Source organism: Protopterus annectens, chromosome 1.part1, assembly GCF_019279795.1.
Source record: "Protopterus annectens isolate FY-2018-M chromosome 1.part1, PAN1.0, whole genome shotgun sequence".
Lineage (NCBI taxonomy): Eukaryota > Metazoa > Chordata > Ceratodontiformes > Protopteridae > Protopterus > Protopterus annectens.
This window is the reverse complement of record NC_056726.1, coordinates 484945864-484957876: the sequence shown is the minus strand read 5'-3', so window position 1 is coordinate 484957876 and position 12013 is coordinate 484945864. Positions and strand designations below refer to the sequence as shown.

General features: G+C 36.7%; 1 protein-coding gene across 1 annotated transcript in view; it reads left to right on the top strand.

Annotated features, from left to right (window-relative positions):
- Nucleotides 1-12013, top strand: part of TARBP1 (TAR (HIV-1) RNA binding protein 1) — a 2802917-nt gene that overhangs the window by 94254 nt on the left and 2696650 nt on the right. The window lies entirely within an intron of this gene.

Below are 12013 nucleotides of genomic sequence, written 5' to 3'. Positions count from 1 at the left end.
CATATCTTCCATACCAAATATTTTCATAAATTTCTTCAGAAATCTACCCTCTTTTGTCATATTTACAATACTCCCCTTTTCCTTGATATTCTGCTGATTAGACATCCTGAAATTTCTTTACCAAATTCACATGGTCGCTTCTTTCTAAATGTGTCCTCTGTAGCATTGCTATTTGCACTATGCATTTCTTTTTTTTTATTTTCTTATTTTTTACTTGTGCTCAGCATTTCTTAATATTTTTTACCTGTGAAGTCATTCACATTCCAAAATAATATGGATAGTGTAGCCATTATGATAAGAAGTTATTATACCCATCTATTATGTCAGCTTTTTTTTTAATATGTATTTCCAGATTTTGTGCTACATCCACCCACTAATGTTTGGCAGGTTGATCCTTTATACAGTGGTTTCTTGTTATTTCCATTTGAACCTATGTCACATTTTCATGACTTTTTATTTTAATGAAAAACATAAACACACCACAGAACACCCTCATAACCTGTTAAATTAAACACACAGAACGATATACATCTTCAAATAAAAGTTTAACTCTCCTGATAGAAAAGGTTGTCCCAAATCAACAGCTGTACCCACACTCATTACTTAACCTAAAATTAAGGTTATCCATGCTGAAGTGCATGATTACAGCCTGTGCTCCTACTTACACTAATTCATGTTTTATCTTTATTCCCCTCTTAGTTGTAAATAACAGTTTGTATTCTTTCACAAATACATTTTAAATAAAACTAAAATGTACACTGTTCTAGTAAATGAATTGCAATATTTAGGTACCAGGAAAAACGCTATTCCTTATTCACTTCCAGTAATTTCCAACTTTATTTTTTACTAAGCTGCTTGCCCTTGTACCTTTTAATTTTATGTTTCTCTCAGCAGTCAATGTCTGGAGCTGTTGAGATTTATTGCCTAAACCTGTATTCCGCTTGTCTCCATGGAAACATGAGCAGAATATACAGCTGCCTCCCAGATGCACACTTTTTAGCTCACACTGAACATCTCGCTCTTTTTTTTTTTTTTTTTGCTTAAGGAAAACTTTTCATTACATTCGCAGTGTGTATTTTTATAGCATAGATGCTTACACATGAAACTTGTTATTAGATTAAGCCAAGGGATTTAATCCAGACATTCACTTAAGCAAAAGTAAGAGAAAACATCTCAACCCTACATATATTATAATCTGTGCAATTTTATACCCCATCCCCCAGCCCAACAGCTCAAGGTTACAGCATATTAACTTGAACATGCTTTTGTCCAACCTTTCTGCTCTTTTTAGATTTTAATGCCTACATTTCTTAAATTAAAAAAAATATATATTGGTTTAGTATTTTTCTCTCTCACAACAATTGGTAAAATGTTTTACTATGTAACATGTAATTTGTATTATGAAATGTTTTATACAAATACTGTTATGAACAGAAATCGCTTTACTTATTTTTTCCAATCATTAATGACATAAAGTGGATATGTACCTTTCACCCCCCACAAGTTTAACAAAAGTCATCAAAAGTCCAATATTTTTCTTGTAAAGCTAAACTTCACAAACATGAGTGACAGTTTAATATCTCACATTTATTCACTAATTTCATTGTTGTTGGTCTTCTTCCGTTTCATCTCCATGTCCCAACTCCAGACCTTGGTTCAAGTCCAAGGTACTCCTGATTCTTCTAGTCAATTCCTGTGTTTTTTTCTTTCTCTTAAGTATTTTCCTTTGGAATATTAGAAATGTTTCACTGGCAAGTCTCTCTGAGCTTTGTAATCAGAAGAATGATAAGCAGTGTCCCCTTTTGTTTTATGTCTCACTTTTTGTTGGAGAAACTTTTGTATTTTCCTCTTTAGTCTGTTCTCCACCAAAAAATGACCATCCAGGAAAAATATGAAGACAGCTGGATATAGCAGCTTGAATCTCATACCTGTCTCTTGACATTCCCTGATTGCTGGAATAAATTTTTTTCTTTTGTGCCTGGTCTACATTGAATAATCATTTTCCATGAGCACTCTGCTGTCTCCAATTTTTAATACTTTGCTCTTTTGCCACAGTTTTGTCAGGATATAGTCTTTTTGCTGTAGGTTTGCATTTTGACTAATACAGGTCTTGACTGCTTTCTCATGGCTAATTTTAGAATATTCATATGGTGACCCCTTTCAATTAACAGTTCATACTGTGGAATACCAGTCCAGTTGCTTACTTGTGCTTTCTTAAAATTGATAGTCTGTTTCTTCCAAGTTCTCTGGTAAAGCAGAAAATAGCAAACATTTCCCCACATACTCTTGTCTTCTAATGCTACCATTTTTTTGAAACATCTTTTCTTGGACAGTCTCATACTCGGCCAGTCTTTTCTTCATTTCGAACTCTGATTTTTTGCAGTTTTATTAGCTCATTTGAATACTTGTTTTAAGCCTCTTCCATTTTCCTAGTCTTTTGTTGTTTGAGTTGATATACTCCTTCAGTGTTTCATTTATTTCAGTCAGCTGTGCTCACAGTTGACTTATTTTTTTCCTCTAGGTTACTGGAAGGCATATTTTGCACCAGAGCTGGAGCTTGAATTGCTTTTTGCTGAACAGCTGCAGAATTCTTCAATCATTTTTTTTCACTTCACCTTTTCTTGTCGATTTGTCTTTTAGGCTCTCTCAATTTCCTCTTTACTGGCATCCAGGCAGTGTACTTGCTAGCCAGTAACTGATTTTTTCTAAAAGCAACAGAGTTCATGGCCCTTGTCTTTCAGTTTCTTCTTTTACACTGGAAGAGCTGAAGTTAAGCTATTGATCAGTCAACAGCCATCTTAGAAAGTCCTTTTCACCTGTAGTTTTGAATGTTGGTTTTAGTTTATGTAAATAAAGTGATTTCGTTTTTTTCTAAGAAACAAAAGAAACAACAAGAAATTCTTGAAAAAACTTTTTCCAAAAGTGTAGAATCTTGATGTGTGTAGCATGAAGTGCTCCTTGCTGTAAATATTTGCCCTTGTACAGTTGAGGTATACTGCTGACAATAATATAGTATCACCACACAGATTATTCTACTTTTCTGCTCTGTTCATCTGATTACATTTTTTCGTTCATTCCAAGACCCCAGTCTTGTATTTTAATTAGCAGTTATGGGAAGACTGCATTTCTGCATTATTCTGCACTTCTGCTCCCACAAATAAAATTACTTGTAAAAGCTATCCATTTGTATTTTAAACCTTGCTGGGCCATAGTCTTGTAGTTTAATTCACAGTTGTGACAGAACTCTGTGCCTTAGTCATTTATTATTGCATTTTTCCATAAACAGTGTCAGTGGCAAACCTCTGCATAGTCTGGTACCTTAAACTGTAGTAGAAACTCAATAGTGAGAGAATTGTCTCTGCGCAAGTTTACGCTTCAGAGCTTTTATATTTTACTTATCATTTACTTGCTTGCATTCTGCCTGTCCCATCCTCCACTAACATGTTAAGCTAAAGTTTCTGAAAGAGCTCCATTTGTTTGACTGGATGCCTCTGTAGCTAGCCTGCTATTCCAACACATAGCTACCTCCACCCAGTGTCTCTTATACAAGCATTGGAGAGGTGTGGAACTGTGAGTAACCAGGTTTTCAACAAAAAAAAGAAAGCAAATTAAATGTATTTTAGTTATTTCAATTCTTATTAAATACTTAAGGCTGCCTTATAGTGATCTGTGTGGTGGTTATACTTTGTACCTTTCATTGCCATTGACTGTTGTATAAGCTATTTATATACTCTTGCCACCAATTGTTTTCCATTGATCCATAATACTTAGTGTCCATGCAGCAAAATATTGCTGTTGAGTAAACCTCCTTTACTAGATATTGTCTCCTGCTCATCTTCCTGGAGCTCAGCAAAGCTTGGAATCCAAATCTACATTCCAGAAGTGTTTTATTTGTATCCAGAGTCGTCCAGACAAAGTTGAGTACCTTTGATTGTTAAACTGCACTTGTTTTGACTGATCATTAGTTTCCTGCTTTTGTGTGTGCATTTCACAGATGGGGGGAGTGTTCTTCCTCTCACTGTTACTGCTGTTAGACTGTCTTAAAATTGCCTTCAGCACAGGATTTCCAGTTAGTTGTTAAAGTGGCTTATTTCAGCATTGCATCTGTGGGTCTGTTCTCTGTTTTTTTACATTAAGAGGATTGGATTTATTCACCTTGTGGCAGGAGGAGTTTGCCTGCTGTATCTTAGTTGGGCAATACACAAAAGGACTCATTGTGTAGTCATCTTATTGGTCAAAGGGCTCATCATTTAGTTTTCTGTTTTTTCTGTGCTGCTATAAATTTTGCACGTTTATGTGGGTTAGCAATGCCCTGTACAGTGGCAAACACCTTGAAAGCAGAGTTACCGCGTAGAATAGTCCATGAAACTGTAACCTGTAAAGCAGCAATATCGTTCAAATACCTTGTGCACGGACAAGCTTAGAGCAGCTAATTAGGCGTTGAGTGAAAGTTCCTACAGATTTAGTGGAATTCAGTATTATGTAAACATTAAAATTAGTAGACTTTAGTACTGTTAGCGTAATCTGCCACAGTAAAGCACCGTTATTAGTCTGCAACAAAAAAACATCCTTTATAGCCTTCTAACCTCAATACACACTCCCTTGTAGCTCATAAATCAAAGGACTGGACAAGTATGTATCTGCAATTTCTCACTTCTCTCTAGTCAGCTTGATGGATAATGGCATCTTGAGATAATGTAGGAATTGTCTCATATTTACTGACAACCACTTAATGCTTAAGAAGCAAGTACAGTTGACACTGGAGGCTAATCTTTTGCATACAGCTGCATATCAGGTTGTCGAAACCATGCACACAATACACACATAGAGTAACATGTGCTGAGGCCTTTAACAGCAGTCTTTTTAAACAACACAGATTACCTAGACCACCACTTGTCAAAGCTATGCCTCAGCAAGTCCAAAGGCACTCAGAAAAATCAACGCCTAACAGTACACATACTGTCCCTCTCAGAGGAGCCCCAAACACTAAGCCCTTAAGGCAAGCAAACACACTTCCTAGGACTCTCGTCTTAGGGGACTCCATTGAAGGATACACTGATGCCCCAATAACCAGACTGAACAAGGAGAGGATAAGTGTCAGTTGCTTGTCTTGGAGCCAGGATTCACCAAATCATGCACGCACTTGAGTCACAGGGACTAGTGTGATTCCATCATAGTCCATGTAGGTGGAAATGACCTGAAATGTACTTCCCTGGATTATATAAAGAGAGACATTATGGAGCTTTCAGTCTCAGGCTAGTATGAGCCTAGAATTGAGCAGCATATTACCATCACCGAAGATAATGCCACAATATGAGCAAAAAATTATGGATTTCAACAGCTAGCTGTCAGTTTAAGGGCATCATTTGTCAGCTTGGGAGGACATGGTCAAGAGACCATGTTGCTTTGCCAAGGATGGTTTGCACCTTTTTACTCTAGGCTTTTGAATACTAGCTAAACATTTATCCACCCCCATAATGCCTTTTTTAGGCAATGCCAAATTGACAAACCTACCGACATAACAAAATGAAATCTTCTGAATCTCAAGGTCTTGCTGCTCAGTGCCAGGAGCCTAAATAAAATAAATAAAAAACATACACTCCCTCCTCACACTTGAGAATGTGGATATCTGCACAGTTACTGAGACATGGTTTAAAGAGTCAGAGAGTACCCCAGCAGTGCAAGGTTTCAGTGTGTTCCACACTTTTATATCAGTAGTTGCACAGACAAGGGCTAAAAGTGGGGTAGGTATGTCCAATATACATCCATAACAAGCATACCTCTAGGGTGGTCAGACAAGATGACATGCTAGAGTTCTTCCACATGCAGATCACCAAAGACAAAATCCCATACCATATCCTAGCCAGCTGTAGGTTACCCTCCATGTCCCAAGAAGCTCACAATGCATACTTGGACTTCATGGAGAGACACTTACCATGCAACCTAACAAACCTACTCATGGGAGACTTTAATTACCACTCTGTAGACTCAGAATCTTACATGGCCTCAAATCTACAGGCAGATAGATTTTTAGACTTTGTAAGTACAAACACCCTTGACTAAATGTGAAAATGACACAAGGAATGCTGAGAACAAATCACTTTATGACGCAAAGCTTTCGGGTATAAACCCTTTCTCAATACTAAATACATACATTTACACAAAGCAACTGCTTTTATACAGGCCTAGTAGTCATGTGACTGCAGCCAAAGTCACATGACCTATTCAAATGTGCAATTTAAAAAATTATTTAAAGAAACATACTGCAAAAAAGCATTTGTCAAAAAAGCATTTGTCAATAAAAAAATGGTTACACATATGCATATATATGATCAAATTTCATAACAATATAAATCTAATTCTAGCACATAAATATACTTAATCATAAGAATATAAAAATATAAAAATGTATATATATACCTATATGTTTAATACAAACTCTAGAAACATTAAAACATAGGTGTACACATACATGTACACAACAAATGCACACATTAACATCAATGTATAAACATACTAATGTGCACAAGTTAATAAAATCATCATTTCAACCTACGTTGTAATCCAGCAAGAATGGGTTTAATGCTTACTATACTGTTAAGGCCAGGATCATATATATGCATATGTGTAACCATTTTTTTATTGACAAATATACCCGAAAGCTTTGCGTCATAAAGTGATTTGTTCTCAGCATTCCTTGTGTGATTTTGGATCTTTTTGCAGTTTGTCTTTCTACCATTAGTATTACTCTGCTGGACTGTTGAGTAACTATATCTGGTAGCCTTTTTTGCAGCCTGTTACCTTTATTGGAACTATGGAATCACTGCATTCGATATTCTCACATGAAGTTAATCCTTTGTTGGATTTTGTTCCTGTTATGGCTCCTGAAAATGGAACGCAGGTTACTTTGGACAACTCTTCTAAAGGTGACATTGATACTTTTAACTACAAAATTGCATTGCTTGAACGTAAAGTTGGTTCATACAAGCGTTTTCAGTGGCAGAGGTTTAGCTTCTCTGCATACCTTAAAATGGGGATAGTCCCTCGTGGACTAAGAATATTGAAAATGCCATCCTATGGGAATGTGTACCCTGAACTCCTCAAAAGGTGGCAGCAAATGAATTTGAAGCTAAGCTTAGACTATATGTCACTAATGAATGAGCATTTTATGTCTGTTGAGCAAGATTTAAAGACTGAAATTATTAAGTTAGATGAAGAGCTGAAATCACTTGTATGTTTTTCAGAGATGTCATCTAAATATAACCATCTATTCATTAAATTTCGTGAATTAGATGACAAGCTTGAATTAGTTAAGAAAAGAAAACTTTCTCGAGACATTAATGATTTTAAAGTGGGTCATATCTTCTCTTGGCCCAGGAATGACCCACGAGAATCAACTATGGTAACATCTAATAAAATCACAGTGCAAAAACTTTTGCTGGTACTTCTATTAGGGCACTAGATGTATTTCAGCCCTTTGATTCAAATTTGACTGTTGGCCAATTCTGTACAAACAGACACTGTCACTTTAACTCCTTCTGAGTCTGTAACTATTGCCTCTTCTAGTAGCGTGAACACTGACGCTGTAATGACGTCCGCTATGGACACCTCATCAACTGCTACCCTGAACTTGGTACCGGATGTGCAGCATGCTAGTAAAAAAACGCATCAGTCGACTTTAAACTTCACAGAGAAGCGGTTTCAGTTAGAGAAACCGGAACGTGTGCAGGACTCTTTAAACAAGAGGGAACCATTATCGATGAAGCAAGAGACTTCCTCAATGAAACGCAAGTACGACAGTCCGTCGAGACAGGGCAAGAATGCCCGCAAGTAGTGAGGGGTATTTTAAACCTCTCATCTTTTGTTTTGAGTGACTCCCATGTGTCCCTTCTTTCAAAAGGGCTGAGCTTTATACCTATGACTAGTTTAGATTTAGTTGATATTATTACCGACTTGAAAATGTTTGTGAGAAATTTAAATTTAAAAATTTTGTTTAATGTTAGTACTGTTTCTAATAACATTCCTAGAAAACGTAGTGTTTTTATACCTGTGAATACACCTATTACCACTGCTTTTTGCAATGTCTGTGAAGCTGATTTTAGGCAACAATTTAATGTCTGTGATAGAAAATTTACTTATAATTTAACCTATGAGCAACATCTTGCCTTGCAGAATCTTAAAAGGAATAGTGAAATCATTATTAAGCAGGCAGATAAGGGTGGAAGCATTGTGATTATGGATAGAGCTTGCTATAATTCATCAATGGATAAGCTAGTAATGGATACTTTGTCCTTTAAAAAAATTAGTTTTCTGGATGTAAAGAAACATATTACTGACGTTAATTTACATGTTTATGACATGCAATTTAATAATAATATTAGTTTGGAATTATTTAACTTTTTTTCTGTACCCTGTCCATCTATACCTCAGTTATACGGACTTCCCAAAATACATAAGTGTTTGTCAGACCCTCCCATGAGACCCATCGTCTCTGGCAATGGGTGGGTAACCGAACCTGTTTCAGTTTACCTTCAGAAACAATTGTTTCCTTTTTTGGATAAATGTAATTATGTTTTGAAAGATACTGGTGATTTTCTCTCCAAACTTTCAAAGTGGTATTACAGTAAACCGTGTAATCTGAATGATTTTCTATTTGTTACCTTAGACATTGTATCGTTGTTTACTGTTATCCCTAATTCGTATGGCATAGAGTCCATCAGGAAGTTTTTGACTACTGAAAAATCTTTAGTAAGTGATTCTATTCAAAATATATGTCAATTGTTGGACCTAGTACTTAGCCATAATGTTTTTATTTTCAATCAACAACCGTATTTGCAGGTCAACGGGGTCGCCATGGGCACCCCGTGGCCAATACATATGCAAATCTTGTACTGCATCAGTGGGAATTAGATAATTTACATGATGGAAAAAAATTTTTTGACACACGGGTTGTGTTCTATCAACGGTTTGTTGATGATTGTTTTTTAATTTGGAATGGATCTAGGGACAGTTTAGAAGAATATCTTGTACACTTGAATAACACGACATCGTTTTTGAAGTTTAAGTCGACCATTACTAGTAAAGAGGCTTCCTTCCTTGATGTTAACATTTTTTGCAAGGATGGAATATTGGGCACTTCTGTTTTTAAGAAGGAGACATATGTGGGTAGATATGTGCATGCGGACAGCATGCATGCCCCGCATGTCTTTCGAGGTGTGATTAAGTCTCAGTTCATTAGAGTGAGTAGGCTCAACACAGATGACATTGTCTTCAATGAACAGTTAAATGACACATTTAAGGATTTTGTTGATTGTGGTTATGCATTGTCTATTTTAAATGAGATGAAGAATCAGGTATCTAATAATAGGCATTCATTATATGCCCCATATTTCAGGAATTATAATCTTACGAACCCTGATGTTGTGATAAATCAAGTTGTAAACTCTACTGTGCAAAGATTTAGATATGTGACTGGTTTTGCAAGTAAGGTTTCCCTTGTTAAACGAACTATCTATAAGTATTGGCCTATTTTAATGGCTTCCCTGAGCTTACAAAATTGTTAAGTGATAAGCCATTCTTCAGCTTTAGGAATATGAAAACCCTCAAAAGTATGTTATGCTACAAAGATTTCCGCCCTTCCTTGAATTTATGCTTTGATAGACCCATCTACTCTACATTTAATTTTGGTACATATGCATGTCTAAACTGCTCCTGTTGTTCAGACTTGATCAGATATGTGGAATCTAATAGTTATGTGCATACGATCACACATCATACATACACATTTTCTGTAAGAGCTACTTGTACTACTACCAATGTGGTGTACATGGCATCATGTTCTGTATGTCCTGCATACTACATTGGTAAGACTACACGTAGACTCAAGGACAGGATTATTGAACACAAGTCGGAAATCAGGAGGCAGTATACTCAGAATGCCTTGTATAAGCATATTGAGACTTGTGGGGACAGACATACATTTAGATTTAGAGTTATTGATTTGGTGATTCCCTCACTTAGATGTGGTGATATTAATAATTTTCTTGAAACTAAAGAATATCAATGGATAGTACGTTTGGGAGCTGATAGTCCTCCTGGCCTTAACAGTACAGTAAGCATTAAACCCATTCTTGCTGGATTACAACGTAGGTTGAAATGATGATTTTATTAACTTGTGCACATTAGTATGTTTATACATTGATGTTAATGTGTGCATTTGTTGTGTACATGTATGTGTACACCTATGTTTTAATGTTTCTAGAGTTTGTATTAAACATATAGGTATATATATACATTTTTATATTTTTATATTCTTATGATTAAGTATATTTATGTGCTAGAATTAGATTTATATTGTTATGAAATTTGATCATATATATGCATATGTGTAACCATTTTTTTATTGACAAATGCTTTTTTGACAAATGCTTTTTTGCAGTATGTTTCTTTAAATAATTTTTTAAATTGCACATTTGAATAGGTCATGTGACTTTGGCTGCAGTCACATGACTACTAGGCCTGTATAAAAGCAGTTGCTTTGTGTAAATGTATGTATTTAGTATTGAGAAAGGGTTTATACCCGAAAGCTTTGCGTCATAAAGTGATTTGTTCTCAGCATTCCTTGTGTGATTTTAAATGTGAAAATGCCCATTACAGGCTCCCAACATACTGGACCTCGTGCTCAGAAATATGGGAGAATGCTGCTCCCCACCATGCCTCTCCCTCCCTTGTAAGGTCTGACCATATAGCTGTCTCCTTAAAAATCAAAATTAACTCCATAATCCCATTAAAACCAGTAACAGTTGGGAACTTTTCCAAGGTAAATTACTTGTTACTAAGTGATGGTTTGTCAAACTTCAGTGCCTCTCCAAACCCAGAGAACACAGCAGCCAATGCTGAATTGCTCTCAGAAACGCTGTAGAGCCATGTCAGTGGCTGCATAGAGGCTGCTATACCCATCAGAAGTAAGCCCAAGACTTGCCCCAGAAAGGAATCTCCCTGGTGGCATCCCAAATTGAACAGGATATACAAGAAAAAGGTAAAAACTCTCTCATCAAAGTAAATGGGTAACTGAGAGGGGCTAATTAGGTCAAGCAAAGACAACTTTGAGGTTAAGATAACATTCCATGTGAAAGATAACCATAAGGCCTTTTACACCTATGTCAGAAACCTCCAGGGCAGTGCACAGCAGTGTGCTGAACTGGTGGTTAATAGTACCGCTTCATCAAGCCTGGTGATATAGCAAACCTGTTAGAGGACAAATTCAGTTCCAACTTTACCTTCCTCTCATCCCCAACAATACCAGCAAACATAACCCCTGCAACTATAGTAAGTCAGTACGTGCTCCCTAGTTAAAGTCAAGAACACATCCTCAGTGGGCCCTGATAACATTCCATGATGCCCCATGAGTACTTTAGGCTTTGTCAATACATTTACAGAACTAGGTGCAAGCCATTTTATAAGATGCTGAATAACTGCCAGGCTTATTGATAGGACCCAACAGCTTAAAATTGGTGAGGCCACCTCCACAAAGTGGCCAGTCACCGTTGGGAGTCCTCCAGGGCTCTCTGCTAGGCCCAGTCCTCTTTGGCATATACTTCTGAATGTCAAAGTCAATGTCAAAGACCTCTGGCTGACCAAGTTTCGCAGATGATTGCAAACTGGGCGGAGTCGTTGAATAGCCCCAAGATGAAAACACCCTTCAGAAAGGTCCAATACAGACAAATGCTTGGTACCAAAACCATGACTTAAAACTCGATATCAAGAAATGCATTATAGTACCTTTTGGGAAGTCTGTTACCTCAGGTAACTACTTCCTCAATAAATAGGACACTGAGAGACAGATAGGTTTCTCAGAGAATTACCATTCTCTAAAAACCAGCTTTCCATTCATGTGAAGTAGAGTTCCTCCCTATCCCTATTTAAGCACAAATTGGATCAGTGGATGGATAATTAGAAATTCACCCCCCAGTCTGACTCCAATGTCTCTGGTGGACAGAGACAGTAAATCACC